The sequence below is a fragment of the Podarcis liolepis genome (genome assembly GCF_965112155.1).
Source record: "Podarcis liolepis genome assembly, chromosome: 9".
In the NCBI taxonomy this organism is placed as follows: Eukaryota; Metazoa; Chordata; class Lepidosauria; order Squamata; family Lacertidae; genus Podarcis; species Podarcis liolepis.
In genome coordinates this window covers 29,809,466-29,827,220 of record NC_139564.1, presented here as the reverse complement: position 1 = coordinate 29,827,220, position 17,755 = coordinate 29,809,466, and the positions used below count along the sequence as shown (strand labels likewise).

Genomic DNA, 17,755 nt, shown 5'->3' with positions numbered 1-17,755 from the left:
CAAAAAATTCACATTTAACCAAAAAGCTTGGGCCTCACAATCACTTTCTCTCTGCCTAACTTAGCTTACAGGTTTGTTCTGAGTAGCGGCTGGGGAGAAATTTGATTCAGGTCACATTTAAAGGCAAACCTACCTCATTTTCACTTTCTGATGCAAAATGAGAACAAAAACAAAACCATCTATTGAAATTCGTATTTCTCCAAATTTTGCAGTGCTGTTCTCCAACCAAGCAATGTGCACAAAAATGCACATACTGGGGTAAAATTTGTCTTAACATGCACGTTAGTGAAAATTACCCTGTTGCGTAGATTAGAACCGATCGGCAAGCCCAAGAGGCTATGCATGTATATAAGGAGGAATTTGCACTAGTTTTCACGGGGAGTTTTTTTTAAAGAATATCGTAAACCGAAGTGTAAATGTGCAGAACTGAACTTAAGATTTGAAGAGCAGTATTTGAAAGACCTACATTTTTGCACAATATTCAGATGGAACAAATAAATTGCCTTAAATCACTGCAAATTTACCTTGTCTCTTGGTTAAAACCACTTTTGGTAAGTATTAGGTACAATTGTGTGAGTTGAAATAAGATACTTTTTGTTAACCTGTCGGAGATTCTGGGTTCAGAAAAGTGAAAGGGGGGGGGATGAAAGCCATCCATTCTCTTGTCTGATTCGGGGCCGTCCTACAGTTTGCATGAATATGCTGCCTACCTGTTTCTCCAATTTAGTCAGGAAAGGCTTTTGTTCAAAGGTTCTTCTTTTTTCTTTTTTAAGGCATATAATGTATGTTTCAGAGTTGACACATTGGTAGTGGTGCTTTCATTAACGGCTGAATTTATCTTGTGATGGTGAGGTTGCCATGGTAATTGCCAACTACTAGGAGGTAATTACTTTAGCAAATTCTCATGTAGCTAATCAGTATATGAGACAGACAACCCAAGGGTAGCTTTCAGTATGTACATTCCACTTTCAGAAATTTATTTGTTTTGACAGAGCTAAGGTGGGGTGGGGGGGGGGAGAGGGAGATTTGCATTGATCACAGTTTTTTGCCATTAGACTCAACATTTGATTCTCTTCTAAATGACACTGGCTGCAATCTTAACCCTGCATCCTGCATCCTGCCTGGCTATAATAGCAGGTCCACCATCAAATCTGCAGGCCTGCCATGCACATACATCTCAGTAGAGATGCCCTCAAAAACCCACAATGCACTATGTTCCTGCTCAGCTCCTGTTTTCATTTGCTTGGTCTCTCCTGTATTGAACACAGCCCCCACTCCTGTAGCCCCATTTCATTGGTTGTCAGGATTCGATAGCCTTCCTTCCACTCTGAACAGAGTAAAGGTGCAAAGACTTTCTGCCTTTGAGCAAGCACTGTTGTCCAGAGCAGCGTCGGGAGAGGCATGCCCACACCATTTTGCGACCCTATCTCTTTCTCTGCTCTATTAGATGTGGCAGCCATTTTGGGTTACGCCACACCGCAACAGCAGCCATTGACACGCACGCTCCACAGCAGCCATTGTGTGATTGGCACCATGGACACTTTCTTCAAATTCCAAATATGCCCATTGCCTCCCCCTGCCCCAACAAATTGGCAAGCCATGGTTTAAGATATCGATAAAGCCATGTTTGGAAAGGGCTGCTCCTCCCCACCATGATCCCATTATCACCATTTAAGGCTTCTGTATCAGTGAAGTTGCACCAGAGTTGAGGCAGTGCCAGCATAATTATATGCTGGCATCCTTCTTCCTGACATGCTTGCATAATAAGCCCAATGTCAGATCACCTCCAAGATCTGCTGGCACACCAGACTTAGTCAAGTTCCTACTGTCATCCAGCCAGTATAATTCCTGCTCTGTAAATGCCCTGTAGAGGCACAGAGGAATGAGTTTACTTAGTAGTGAATTGTGCACTATTTCTGCTTGCGCGCGCCAGTCCTGCCTTCCCCACACAGCAAAGACACACTTGCACACACAGAGACCAATCTAAACAGTGTGTTCCAAAGTTCTAGAACTGCAGAAATTTCCGGCTCTGGAAGGTACTTTTTCAACATGTGCCTTTCTGTTGCCCCTAAATTAATCTATTTATTTAATTGCATAACTGTTTATGTAACGCAGTTCTTGCCAATGCCAGAGGTGATGGGTGTTCCCAAAGTACAATAGTTTGCATTCCATAATATTTATACTATTTTTGAACATGCTGCCCATACACACACACACACACACACACAGTGTATGACTAAGTGTGACCACATATTGTTGCGTGTATAATTAGAGCAAATAAAACTTTTAATCTGCATGGACAAGCTTAGGAAGATGAGAGGATTTCAACCTATATTCATGCTCTAAGAACACACCTGCCCCAGAGCAATGTGAATATAGATCTAGATCCAAACTTGTAGTTTACATGACAGGCCCAAAGGATTGCTACGTCTGATCCTCTAATTCCTACAGAACATATTGAAATCAAGTATACATTCACAGGTCCAAAATCAACTAATTCAGGCACTACTTAAGATGAGCAATCGAAGATAGTAACAAACTCAGGTGTTGACTGCTGACAGGATTAGAGTCAAGGTGGAGACTGAGGTTTGCAGAAGTACAAAAAAAAACTTTTTTTAAAAAAATCTATGAGGACATCTCCCTGCTCCAAAAATATATCCAGCCCCATGAAGACTGAGCATGTTGAGCCACCATAAAATATTAAATGTCACCTAGGACAAAAATGGGGTGGGAAGAAAAATACCCTGCTTGGAAGGGAGGAAAATCTGGAATATCTGGAATCCTGCACAGAACACCTAATTGCGGGTGAGGATGCCCTGCAACATTTTGTTGCAGGTTTCACTTGTTGTTGTACAAGAGACTATGTGAACTTTAATGCCTGATCTGCATTCATTCTGTGAATGTGAATCAGTACCAGAATTTCCTTGGCCCTGACATAAGTGAAATTAAGCTATAATTAACAATACCTCTTTCTCTAAGCAAAGGAAGGGGAGGGACGTCTTCTAAAATAATGCTTCAGATCCGTCATATACTTTAGGCTGAAAATGACACGCCAATAAGTTAAGTGAAGGGCATGTCACAAATGATTTCCTCCTCATTTTATGCTGTCATTCTTCCCTACAGCTCTGAACTTGGTGCCTGTCAGATCTAATCAGTCTTATTGTGTATACTATGCTTGCTTGTGAACCTCAGCCCAGTCATTAGTTAGTAGTCACCCGGCTGAAGAAAACTTAGTCAATTAATCATACGAATCAATTGATAAGATTAACATATAAATAAAATAAGAGAAAGCATTTTTTAAGCTTGTGACAAAAAGAAGAGTAGACCAGACTGATGAGATGATCATGTTGGAACAATTGATTGGAATCCTGCTTCTATATGCTTGTTTCTGCCCAAATTCTAACACCTTGGAAGCACAACTCTTTTTACAGAAGCTTAGGCAGGGACAGAATCCACAATCCCTTCCACACACTGAGGTCACTGAGGGAGGCACTTTTGCATGCCCACCCCCATCTGAGGGATGATTGGATCATCCTATTCCCATTCCACATCATCTGTGTATGTCTCAATAATAGATCCCATCAATCCCGTTCTTGGCAGATCTTTGTTTTAAAAATGCATAAAAATTCACATTTAAATTGCATACATATTATGTGCATTCTGCCCCTGAAGTGTACATTTTTGAATTATTTCCAGTGCACTAACTCGAAAAAATATATACATGGAAAAATAAGATTGTGGGGGAAGACCCAAACTGCATTGCAAAATTCAGAGAAGATTGTGATCCAATTAATAGGTGCATTCTGATCTAATTCAGGACCAGATAATTACTTCAGTTTACTTCAAGGTGAAAAAATGAACTTATTTATCCTCCATCCTTGGGTGTGGCTGGCAGCAATGCAAGAGAGGACTTCCTCCATCGCAGCCTCCTTTGGAACTCCCTGTCCTAGGGATCCATATTGCAACTTTCTGAAAACTTATTTTCCTAATACTTTGTTCTTACTGTTGACTGATTTTATCTGTACTCTTTTTGTTGTCATTCGGGTGACTGTAATTTTTCTGTTAATTTTCTTGGCTGTTGTGTTTGTTTTAAACCTGTTTTAAAACCAGTGGTGAAAGGTTGAGCAGTTAGTATTAGTGGTTAAATTACCTAATAAGCTCAAACTTCTAGGTGAACACCTCTTTTGACCATTTACTGTTTCTTTGCTATTAGCTTCAAGGGTAAAAACCACCTTCCTAGGGGCCATGTCTAACTTACAATTCACACAATGAGTATCTACTCTGAGACTAAAACACTTACTTTGTGCAATTTCATTCCATTGATCAATCACTTATTTGGTTTCCATACTGAATCTTAAGACTGGACTTAATCTTTTTTATTAAAAAAAACACTGAATGAAAATGTTATTCATATAGTACTTATAAATGCAGCACTTTATGTCCTGTGACATAAGTGTTAGGAAGTCCCTTGCCGATCCATGCTGTCCCCCATTTTGTTCAACATTTATCTGGTTATTTCATTGCATTCCCAAATGCCACCTTTGATCCACCAGTGTGCTGCTGTATCTGTGCTGACCAAGCTATAATTTGAGCACACAGTGAAGGGGATTTAATAATGAGTGCTGCAAAAGACATCTGCCCAAGAACCAAAAGGGCCATGCCCACCACAATTCTGAGTAGAACAACGGTAGGCAGACCGTATGCTTGTCAAATCTAATTCATTTTTACTAGAACCCCCAGATCTACAGTATCAATCAGTACCAACTGCAAAAGACATATTGTTAGAATAAAAGAACTATTTTGAGCCTAGCAATTGCCTACCCCCCCCCCACCAGTACCAGAACTGAAGCAAGCCCAGTCCTTTCACACAAAAGCTACTCCTGGCTCATCACCATCATTTCAGCACCCTAATTTAAGTGGGGGAAATCATTTTGCTGCTGCCATTGTTAATCTTTTGCAGATCACTCAGAAATCTACCAATCGATCCTAATCTACCTCATTCCCACCCTTGAGTAGACTATGATAGAGCAACCAATAATAACCTCATGTATATATAACAAAGCTATCTGATAAATCACTTCCAGCAACTAAACTTGGCAAACCACCTTACCAACCAAGCCATTCTACACATTATGTGAGGCGTGCCACTGTAGATTGGGGTGTGAATGTGCCACATTTCTGAAAGTCCTGCTTAAATTGTTCCATTTGTATTGTTTACTAAGCTGTATCCCAGCATATTGGCTTTGTCACATTCAAGAAGGAAAAATTTAAGGATAGGACACACACAACCCACTTGTGGCTGGGGAAACTCAGCCAGATGGGTGGGGTATAAAAAATAAATTATTATTATTATTACTTGCAGTCTGAAGCACTGCTAGCCAGAAAACTTCCCTTAGCCTTCAGTCTACACCATGTGTAGAACAGCTCACAGGCCGAGTCAAACACCATTTTGCCCTGCTGAAAGAGTCATGTGAATTAGCCCAGTGATTCTCACAAGCTGAGCTCTTTCCCCCCTCATGCCGTTTTGGCAGCAATATAATCAGATCACTTCCTAGTTTAACTTGTGTATAAACAGTGACCCTATTTATACTTCCCAGCAATCTTTCCTCTTAGTAGCAGGATTACTAATTGCTGGTTTACAACTCTTTCCTCCCTGAAGCTGTAGGACCAGTGGAATTTGGCTCCCCTCCAGATTTTGTCTTGCAGGAGACAGACATTTCCAGTTCTGCTCCGCCCTTGCTAAAGTGAAGCTGAGGCAACAGAGAGAGGAGACGTTTTGCTGCACAGGCACACACAGACCTTTGTTTATACAGCTTGATTGTTGACAGCACACTCACACAAGAATGGAAGTTCAGAGGGTGACCTGGCTCTCTAATCTCTGTTGATGTTTATCTAAAAACAGAATGATGGATTTATTGATGCAGCCCTAGCCTTGTAAAGTTATGTGTGGTTTCCACCAGGAAATTGTTTATTAAATGTTCAACTAAGGCTGGCCTGACTTTATCTGGAGGCAAATAACATACTGTTGTGTGTTTGGCGGAACTTGACTTGCCAGATGTCAGCTAGACCTACATTCTGGAGGTTGTATTGGGAGGATGGATTGCCTTTCTGGGAAAAATACAGCTCTGTGCATTGGAAATTTGGGTATCTGGCCACTATAGATGGATACGCAAGATCTTCCACACACAAAATTCAGAAAATTGTGGAGAGTTTTCCTGAGTGAATCCAAGGCCTGGAGAAATCTGCCACCTATCAGTCTCTTAAATCTGCCTGTATTTAAATGAAATCTTTGCATTAAATGAATAGATGCAGGGACAAAAAATGGTGGGTAACGTTGCTCCCCTGCATCGCATAGTGGAAGGAGCCAGCAATTCTTTCCCACCTTAGATTTCAGTCCAAGCTGCAGAAGGATTCAGGGGCATGTAAAACTCATTTCTCCTTTGAGGTTGGCTTTTGCAAGGCCCCACGGTTCTTTTCTGAGCCCTGCTTGGGAGGACACCAACATTTCTTCCATCAATACATTTTTCTGATCAGATCAGACTAAGGAAAGTAAATATATAGGAAAGCACCTCACAGCTGCAGCCAGAACTGCATTACACAACTTTCACAGCCTCTTTGATATCCTGAGTTCCACAGATCCCTCATCCCTGCATTTAGCTGTATGTGCATAGGTTCTGTATGCATGATCTGGAACCCTTCAAAGAAGCAGGGTCCCTGATCATGCATGTACGCGCAGAGGCTGTATGCACACAGAACCCATGCTCAGAGATGAGAAATGCATAGAAGTCAGGAGCAGAGCAGTGGAATCAATGTGTTCTGACTATAGAAAAAGCTTTTGTATTACAAACATCTGAGAGCTGGAGCTAATCGTACCTCCTCAAAGTGCATACCTGCTTCTCAGGCTTCAGGATACATTGTGAATATGCACAAAGGACTTGTGAATATGTAGCACAGTGAGGAACCTTGGCTAGATTTCTCTTTTTCCTTCAAAGCATCAGATTACCCGAAGTTAATTCAGGTGAAACCTTTTCCTCAACAATATCTTGAATCCAAGCACTCTGCAGTAACAGTAATTCATGTCCACCTCAACATATTTGACGTACCCTTGAAAATAGCTTAAGATGATATTGAGTGAATGGTTATTTTGAAAGAAAGGCTTTTCCTGTTTAAAGCAATTCTCCCATTGTCTTATTTTCAAAGGCAAAGGCCATTTGCTGTTCCTGAGATGTATTTTACATGTGAATCCAAAAGCCTCTTAAGCATAATCAGAGGGAAGTCAGGTTGCTTAGAGCAAAGCTTTCATAAGGCCTCACAACTGGGTTATTTTAATCTTCTAAAGCGTCTCTTAATTTGGACCAGAATGACAGCAACAGTAATTGGAAGATGAGTCACTGGATACACTTTAGGTGAGACATCACCAGTAACAGAAGGCCAAGAAACAGGGCTTTTTTTTAAAAAAAAGATAGAAAGATAGAGACTTGCTTTTATTTTGCCTCTGGGCTTGTAGCTGTCAGTTTGGAAGTATTTATACTGGCGCCATTCATGTCAGGATTGCTGGCATTTCCATTAGAATTTCTGTTTGTACCATGATTTTCAAGTCATTATCAATATTTTTTATATGAGCTGGTCTTCAACTAAAAGTTGAAAAACAAACCAAGCAAATACCAAAAATTGTTCTTACGTTTTGGACACCAGATTAAAAACAATCCTAAACCAGTCTACTCAGAAGTAATACTGTGGCCAATAGGGCTTACACCACCGGCGTGTTGCCTTAAACTGCAATCCTATATCCACTTACCTGAGAAAACATCCCTTTGAGTTCCATTAATTTGCTTCTGAGTAAATATGTGCTTTCTTTTAATAATAATAATCTAGGTTGTTATACAATACACAGTGGCGTAGCGTGGGGGGTGCAGGGGGGCCGGCAGCACCGGACGCAACATCTGGGGGTTAGGGTTAGGGGGTGCAAATCCATGGGTTAGGGGGCGCAAATCCACGGGTTAGGAGGTGCAAATTACTTGCCTTGCCCCAGGTGCTGACAACCCACGCTACGCCACTGACAATACATGCTCTCTTTAACACATCAATAAGTTAAGCACTGGTTTTGTAATCTTCCTCACCCTGTAATTTTATTAAGTGTATAATGTGTGGCAATACAGGATTCAATCAGAATAACAATGTTACACAACACATTGCTGCTGCTTTATAAATTTTTAGTAATAGTAGTTGTGGGTAGTCGTGGTTGAGGTTACAATGTCTTTTGATGCTCTGCTCAATATCTATATGATAGCATGTGATATGGTATGTGGCTTAATCCAGAACCATGCAAACAGGAGTCTACAATTTTGGGCTGGTCTTGCTAGCCAAACACTGTGGCCACCAGAGTCTTCTTTGGCCCTATATAGCAGCACCACACCAACCTAACCTACAGGGGAAAAGGCATCAGAGCACTCTCCAGTTTGACCACTCTGTGTTAGGTGCACCAAACACCTCAGAAAAAGGGACCAAATAATAGAGCCCCTCCTTTCAACTTAGAAGTTGAGAAATAGGCAGAGGACATCACAGGATGTCTGGGATGATGATCAACCATCTCACTGGTGCTTAGATTGGTCAGAAGGCTGATCTCCCACCACACCTGCCATGGTAACCACAAATGCAGAAGCTGGCATGCAACACCATGTGCAATACTGCTTGTGTGAAATGGGTCTTAAGCCCAAACAGGGCACAGTCAGTATGTGGAGGACTAGTGGGCATTGTGCTTTGTGGCCCTACTCTTGACCACCCTACATTGATCCAGTTCTCCTGCACAGATTGTTTGTACATGTAAGTTAGACATGTGTCTAGTTTCTTGCTAGACAATTAGGAGCCCTGAATCTCAGAGCATTCCAGATCACATTAGCAGAACCTTCAAACAAAACTTCTTGTACATACATAGTCTCTGTGCAGATGAGCTGCATCAAAACCTGGAAGTCAAGGTTTAGGTTAATGTAATTTCCACCTTCCACATTTTTGACTGCTCTGGTTTGGTTGACTAAAGGCTGTAGCCCACCATCCTTTTCTCACAGTGGCCTACAAAGATACAAAGGCCTGTGGGAAACCTGCAAACAGGACCCAAACATATACGGTACTCACTCTCCCCTCCTGCAAATGACAGCAGTCTCTCCGTTGGCCAATGTGAAAATAAGCAAGATAAAAATGAGAATGACTTTGGACATGCTATGCATGAGAAATATTATTCTTAAATGGCATAACTGTTCATTAGTTTTCCCTCTCTTTCTTCCAGAAGAAAATGCCTCTAAGATTATATATACAGTGTCCCTATTCCAACTGAAGAATCAGGTTTCTCCTGATGAGGAACTGGATATTGCACACATTTATGGTCACCAGATGGAAGGTGAGTTAAATCGCTCCTTGTGGCGCTGCTGTGGAGCTATCCACAAGGAAGCATTTCACCCCACAAATCATCTAGTATTCCTCAGATTCCACTACAATTAGTAAAATGAAATCAAGTGCATGCTGGTGTGTCCAGCAAAGCTCAATGCACCAGCTTAGAGAGGTGCCTTTGAAGAGTGCAGCCTAAATGGGAAGTGTCTAAAGAAAGATAACATTTCTTTCATTGTGTGAGCCAAGTGAATTTGGCACTGAACTAATAAATGTGAATGAGAGGGGAGGGCAGGGAGAGATGAACGTGCACCAACTAGCACCAAACACAGCCAACAGCTCTCGGAAGTAGTTTCATCAATTTTTATTCCCCTTGAGGCACCAGGGAAGGGAGAAACGGGGAAGTGCAGGTTGAGCAATAAGCTCAAGGCATACATAACTGAATATTTTAGATTTAGACCTTTACATATTTTGTGCCTTCTGGAGAACATCACTTTTAAGTGCCGGTTCCTTTCTATCTTCCTTGGCTGTGTCTCTGAACTTGCCCTTGGCACCAGCTTGAACTTGGAGAGCTCTTTCTTGAAACAAAACAAAATTAATTAGAGCATCGCACAGGCTGAGGCATGCGGAACAAGGAGTGGGGGTCCTATTGTAGCTGGCACTGTAGATCGCTTGATTTCAGAGAGAAGTAATATATCAGTGTCTCTCTGAAAAGTGTTGCTCTTAAGCTTATTGGCCCCTTGCATCCGTTTTGCCACAATCATGGTCCACAAAATGCCATTTGTTGTGTTCTTTAACTGACATGATATTCGCAGATAATAGTAAGCCTACAATTAGAAGGAAGTCACATAGGTGATTGGATTTAATTTAATGGATACTGATCTCTATCACCGATGTCTCTGCCCTAGATGCCAATCGACCTATATCAAGCATCTAATGTAGAAAAAAAATGCTACAAATGTGAAATCAGCATCTACATGATAGAGAATAGAGTGGGTGGGGTATAAATAGTAAATCATCACCACTACCACCACCACCATCATCATCATCGAACAAGGCACTTTTCTGAAAAACAGGCATCTCTAAAAAACGATAATGGTCATGGGGACAAAGAATAAGGTCTTCCTTCCTTTTTGATGGCCGTCCAGCTTGTCTGATCATGTAGACCATGGGTCGGCAAACTAAGGTCCGCAGGCCAGATCAGGTCCAATTGCCTTCTGAATCCGGCCTGCGGACAGTCCGGGAATTGCAGCATGGATTGCCAGTGCACGTGCTCTTTCCCTCTCCCTCACATGGCAGCAGCGGCAATGCGTCCTCCCTCTGTCCTCCTGGCTTCTCCCCGCCCTGCCTAGAGGAGGGAGGGGGCTGGGGTTTTTTTGGTGCCAGAAGCAGCAGCACTCAAGCAGCTGCCATTTTAAGCAGCCCCTCGCTGGAGCCCTTTCGTCCCTCCGCCACCACCAGCCCGTGGTGCTCACAAGACACAAGTAAGCAGCCATTGGGGCTCATGGTGCTCTTGCATCATTCCCCCCCCCCCCAAAAAAAATATAGTCCGGCCTCCCACAAGGTCTGAGGGACAGTGGACCGGCCCCCTGCTGAAAAAGTTTGCTGACTCCTGACATAGACAGATTCTGCTGTAGAGGCTCAAGCAGTGACTTTTGCCTCAGTAGCAATAGCATAATGCTATTAATAGCAAGTGTGGCAGATCAAGCTGACTTTGCCTATTTTATTGGGTGGAGGGAATCCACCCCTTTCCCTTACTGTCAACTATATGAACCTGCATAGTATCTACAGTTCACAAGGTTCTGCACAGGAAACAATGCTAGACATCTTGCTTCACTGTATTTTGGAGCTGCTGTCATAGAGACAGATACATAGATACAGGGCTCATTCCTAGTCACATAAACCTATATTATCCAACAGTGTACTGTACTGATAATAATCCTGGGTCAGCCAACATGGTGGTGTCCCCCCGGTGGTGTTCGACTGCAACTCCCATTGTCCCAGACCATTGGCCATGCTGCCTGAGGCTCCTGGCAGTTACAGTCCAACAGCTTCACGTTGGCTGCCCCTGCTGTAATATACATGAAGAGTCTCCTCCTTGTGTTGCTGACAGGATATTACTTCTGAGCATAAAACAGCCGCCATGTCCTAACCTGCGAGAATCTTTCAAAGGCTTTGACATGGGATACAAACACTTTCTTTACATTGGCTCAGCCAGGGTTGGTCCTACAGTAGTAAAGTTTTGTGAAACAGCCTGTAGATAAAAATGGAGTATAAAACAAAAAGCAGGAAGGCGCTCACCAGCAATTGTTCCACAGATGGAAAGAATTGGGATTATATCACACAAAACAACATCTTCTAGCTCAAACTAGCAAAAAAACCCCAAATTTGTAGTCTCCTAATTTGGTGTTTTTACAGTATTACCAATTTGGGCCAGTGTGTTTGTACTACAAAAAGAAGCCAGCCCAGCCACTTTAGAAATGTGACAACTCAAATTATAGAGTGCATGAAAGCATATATATGAAAGCGAGAATAATGTCATTTTCTATAGGTAGAAATATCACACTCCTTCCTTCTAAATTGAATATGCATGGCTGTTTTACTTATTTAGCTTCCACGTTGTCTTAACAGACACACAGATCACTAACCTGAGCACCAGGGCAGACCAGTTTGTAATAATTGGTCAGTTGAAATCACATGGAGTCTGGCCCTACTGTTACACAAGCTGATTGAGTTTAGTTGACATTTCTTCACTACTAGCATTGACTAACCTAAGAGCGTCCTCATACTTCATATTGAGGCCCACCTCACATTCAAAGAACATTGTGACCTCAGTTTGTCCAGTACGCTGTCCTATAACATGCTTAGCCTGGACGTCAATCCAACACTGGTGTTCAAGTCTCACTCCTTGTCATTAAACAAACCCTGAATTTGCTACTCTGGCTCTTCATTATACTGAGAAGATTTTTAAAAAATCATGCACACATGGTTCTGCTTTCCCACACACATTCTACATGGCAGTGCACCCTATTATAGGAGATGGTTGGCTACTTGGTCTTCGTTGTTTTATTATGGTTCTAAGAGGAGTTCTGTGAAAACATTTTGCATTTAATAAATATGACTCAGAAGTCATAGAGCCATCACTCCTTCCAGCAAATATTCCAAACTCAAAACAGATCGTATGGCAGAAAGACAGTGAAATGCAATTGGTTGTTATTACATAGCCATGGTAACATCTCAGCATGCTTTGCTATAATTCCAGATGGGAGAAAGGGAAACAGCATATGGATGTATTCATATTACAGCCAAGGCTTCAATGCTTAATAAGAGGGGTGAATCAAGACTTACTGGAGCAATCTTTCAGCTAGTTTTAGTTCCTTACAGATGAAAAAAACAGATGAGGAAAGCTCATTTAGAGAATAAATTTAGACATAGAGTACACATACTCTCAATAAATCCTGTTTTTCCTTTGTTTAAAAATAGTGATTCACAAATAATGAGCAATTTTAAAGTCACTCTGATTCACAGTCCTTTAACATAAAGGACAACTGCTAAAAGTTGAGGTAGCTTAGCATTAGATTTGTTTAAAAGTGTTGTAATCAATAAACAGAAAGCCTGATCTTTTCTTTTTTTGTAATATTTTTTATTAATTTTCATCAAGAAAAATACATATCGCACCACATTACAACTTTAACAAATTTTCTCGTTTTTGGACTTCCTTCAGCCTCTCTGACAATCATCCGAATTAAACTTTTTAATTACACATTTCCTAAATTTTCTATTGCCTTTTAACATACCCTTCCACACCTGTTTTTCTTTCTTACAATATTTCTTAGGTTTTTATAGAGCTTCTTTAAATGCCACTAACGTTATTTCATTATCACTTATACATTCCCAATACTCCACTAGCTTTCCCCAGTCCTTGATGAACTTTTGCTCTCGTAGATATCTGATCTTCCCTGTCAGTTTATCAAGTTCTGCATAGTCCATCAGCTTCATTCTCCACTCCTCCAATGTTGGTATATGTTCCTGTTTCCATTTCTGGGCCAGTAATATCCTTGCCGCTGTTACTGCATATTGGAAAAGTTTACAATCCTTTCTATTTATTTCATTTCCTATAATTCCTAAAAGAAAGGCCTCTGGTTTCTTAACAAATGTATATTTCAACATTTTTTTCAATTCATTATATATCAATTCCCAGAAGCTCTTCACTTTCTTACATTCCCACAACATATGGTAAAAAGTGCCATCCTTTTCTTTACATTTCCAACATTTCTGAAAGCCTGATCTTTTCACACTTTTTCAGCTGGTTGACAATATTGAACTTCTTGAATATATTTGTGAGGCATTGGATAGGTTTGGATGATCATCCTATAGTTTAACAAACTGAGCTATGGACAAGACCTGCCCACCTGCTCAGCATCTTCTGTCCCCTCTCCACAGCATGTCTGAATGAAAAGTGGGCAGTCTTTAATAAACCTGTTTCCTGTTTCATCTGAAATGGTCAACTATGGTTATTTGTAACAATCCAAGAGCATAAACCCACTTCAAACTGTGTTCTGCATTAGGCAACCATAGTTTGCTGATTTGGGTGAAACAGGAAACCATGGTTAATAAGACACTTGCTCATTTCCTTCAGGCACAGCAATGGGAGGAGAGAAGAGGCTAAAGTCTTGCACGTATCTTGGCTTATTAAACTGAGATGCAATTGTTCAAATGCAACCATGTCAAATGTTGGGCCTTAGACGGCCTTGAGCAGGAGCAGAACACAAAGCCAAAGACACAGGTGAGGGGGTGTAGACTTGTGATGGGGGGAGCCAGTACTATATGTTCATAGAATTGTACAATTATAGAGGGTCATGCAATGCAGGAATCTCAATTAAAACCTCCAATGAAGGAGAGCCAAATGTTGCCAAAGCAAAATCACAAACTAATCTGGAAAACTTTCAATTCCTACCAGATCAGGAGAATCTGATGTGTTGCATGGGTGTGTTGAGTCACAACATAGCCTATACTGAACCTTCTGAACTGCAGCCTAGGTAACTTACCACATTTGCCTCCTTTGGAAGAGAAATCAATCGGAGATTGATGCACTTGCCAGCTTCTCAGGAACAGAAGGAAAGTCATCGTCTTTCTAGTCTACTTGGCTCCTTGTCACTCCACTCCACTCCACTCCTTCCTTCCTTTGGATTATTTCCCAGAGCCAGAATCTCCTTAATGTAAAGCCCCAACACAGACATGCTTTGGCTAAGGACTGATTTATATTTCTTTATATAGAAATTCCTGTCCCACCATTCTAGCCTCTATGCACCACACAGGTTGGTTTACAACTAGTTATTATAATTGTTGGTCTTGTTTATTAGTTTCTTTTTCCAGAAAAAAAAGAACTTTTAAAAAATGACTTTTAAATACAAGTTCAAAAACAAGGATAGATAACCTAAAACACTCGGGCTGCCATATTCCATAAAGGAAGACCCTAAAATTGTTGAGCTTTTGAGCGGAAACCTAACACAAAAATAAGTTTCTTGAGCTGTTTCTACTGCTTTTTCCATCGTGCATGGCAAGCCTACACACACATATACAGATCCAATTTAACATTAAAATACAATAAGATGCAAACAAAACAACTGAAAGTTACATAAAGTGGTAATTACCACAGATGAAAATGGCCTTCTCAGATCATACTTAGTAGACAAAAGCCTGCCTAAAATTATGTCTTTACCAGCTGGTAAAAGCAGGCAGAAAGAGCTCCATCTTTGCTTCATGGGCCAAGTATTCCACAATATTAGTGCAGCCACTGTAAAGTCCCAATCTCTTATCATCAACCATGCCTCTACCCTAGGTGAGGACTCCTCCCGTGGACTTTTGCCCATATAGCAACTGTTAAGAGGCATCACGAAGAGGTTTTTACTCATTACCACATTAGCCTCCTTTTCTTCCTGGACCACAGGCAGAGAACATTCAAAAAGAAATACTGTGTGGATTAATTTTAGAATGCTAACTTATTTCACAGATCTACAGATACATAGCTCTTATCTCATCATATATTCTACACCAAGGCTAGGTCTACACTGATCTATAAAAATGCTTAGAAAATAATAATATGGCTCCCAATGCAATTTTCCATTGACAACGGATTGCTGCTCTACAACATCCTCTGGTGTCTCATTTTTGCAATGGATTTTTAATGTTATAACTGACCAGTGTAGATTTGCCCCATGTCTTCATCTTATATAACTCACAATTCATTTTGACAGCTTCTCACTATATTGAATAATATGCTCCATTTATTGTTGTTGTCATTATTCACATTCCCAGTGATTTTCATATCTACCCCAGTCCATGCATACTTAAAACAAAAACAATCCCAAATGGGAGTTTGATATACTGAATGAGAACTATCAAATACTTCTGGATTGTCACTGGAGAACATCTTTGGAAAGACGGCTGTGTTCCCACTTTGGCAGGGTTAAGAGACGTTCCAGTGTTATCTTCCTAATATCCCAATTTGTTTTCTCCCAATAGGTCTGGGTTCCAGTTGGAATTCAGCACTTAGCCATTGCATTAGTCATAGATGAAAACATTCTGTTCCTATTAGCTATCCAAATGCTAAATCCCCATCCTTGGGGATAAGCAATAAATATGACACTCTAGGTCTTGGAGAAGGTTCAGCTTTGCTGCAGAATATAAGAAAATGTATTATGTGCCTTTAATATGTGCACAATGAGTATGTACTGTATCTGAGGTTCACCTTTCTTTTAAAGCATGACCTTCACAAATGTCAATATACTGGACATGTTAGAATTTGCAGAGAATAATCTTGGCAGGTCAGATCCAGTGTATGTTTTAATTCCTCAATCAGCTGCACACAGTCATTTTTATTATTCAAGGTTATTAGGGAAAGCCCTGCTCCAAAATCCTATCATAAAACAACCCCCTTTATTTTAATTACTATGTCTTAGAACAACAACAAAAGCTGCCTCAGGCTTATGGAGCCAAATGTTCATTCTCTGTTTTTGACCTAGCACAAACACCAAGCACTCTCACTTCCAAGGTTCTCTATAATGTTTGACAGGTATCTTTACAGTTTGTTTGGAAAGGAAGGCTAAGCTCTGCTGCAACATATGAAAGGAAATCACATCAAATGCCATCCGTATAAACCTGACATGTCAACAATGCCTTCATCGGAAATGTTACAACACTTCTGTTACCGTATCTCCCTTAGCAACGCCCTATGATTTGTTTAAGCTAGATAAATCTTTAAGAGCTTGACATTGAAATGTTTCAGGGGATAATATATCTCGATGCCTGTTAAACTACAAGTAAAACCTAATCCTACTAGATTTCAGAGATGGCACCTGCTCAGTCCTGCTGGATTTGTCTGCTGGCATGCAGTGTGTGAGAGAGGTGAAGCTGGTTAAAACCACAGGGACAAAACTCCCAACTACTCTGCTTCCTACCCCCCCTACCTCCCGCCCCCTAGAAGGCTACAAGGGTAAGGGTAGATTGGTTTGCTTGTTTAGATTTCTAAGTTACCCCATTCCTAAAGGCTGAAGATTAATAACAAGAAAAAAGGGATTTGCAGAATAAAATCTTATACAGTGGTACCTCGGGTTAAGTACTTAATTCGTTCCAGAGGTCCGTTCTTAACCTGAAACTGTTCTTAACCTGAAGCACCACTTTAGCTAACGGGGTCTCCTGCTGCCGCTGCGCCGCCGGAGCACGATTTCTGTTCCTATCCTGAAGCAAAGTTCTTAACCTGAAGCACTATTTCTGGGTTAGTGGAGTCTGTAACCTGAAGCGTATGTAACCTGAAGTGTAACCCGAGGTACCACTGTACTAACAGGCCTTGCTTAGAAGATGAATAGAAGGAATGTCCTATATATATATATTATTGATTGATTGATTACTTTTATATCCTGTCGATGAATGTGCTGGAGGTCACCTTTCCTAACTCCTTCCTGCAGCTTTCAGTGCAATCTTGCACACTGTTCTGGGAGAGTCGGTGGCCCAAATGTTGCCTCCATCTTCTGCCAGTGGGATCCCTCCCCTAGCTCAAAAGCCCTCCCCTTTTATATTCATTGAAACTATAAAATGCATGCACTGAACTAAAATATATGTTTAAGATAAAATGTGCTGATTGAAACAATTCCCTGACCAACTCCTCCTCCCTTGTGTCATGTCTTTTTATATTTGTTTGTTTGCTTATAGTCTATAAATTCTTCAAATTCATGTATAGAGAGACAGCTTACAGCCTGTTCTTTATGTCCATTTGTATTGTCTTCATCCTGACTGCCTCTCAGTTCCAGGGTATCTCTAACTGGGGCTGCTATTATTTCCTTCAACTTGATGTGGAAGGTTAGCCCAGGCATCC

The 17,755-nt window shown here is 41.0% G+C and overlaps 1 protein-coding gene and 1 long non-coding RNA gene across 6 annotated transcripts in view; one reads left to right on the top strand and one right to left on the bottom strand.

Annotated features, from left to right (window-relative positions):
- Nucleotides 1-17,755, top strand: part of LOC310686562 — a 132,746-nt gene that overhangs the window by 29,421 nt on the left and 85,570 nt on the right. The window contains exon 2 of the long non-coding RNA XR_014515988.1: nucleotides 9,284-9,394. This is a non-coding gene — a long non-coding RNA (uncharacterized lncRNA). The remainder of the gene's footprint in view (nucleotides 1-9,283; nucleotides 9,395-17,755) is intronic.
- Nucleotides 1-17,755, bottom strand: part of LOC310686556 (uncharacterized protein) — a 126,426-nt gene that overhangs the window by 53,029 nt on the left and 55,642 nt on the right. The window lies entirely within an intron of this gene.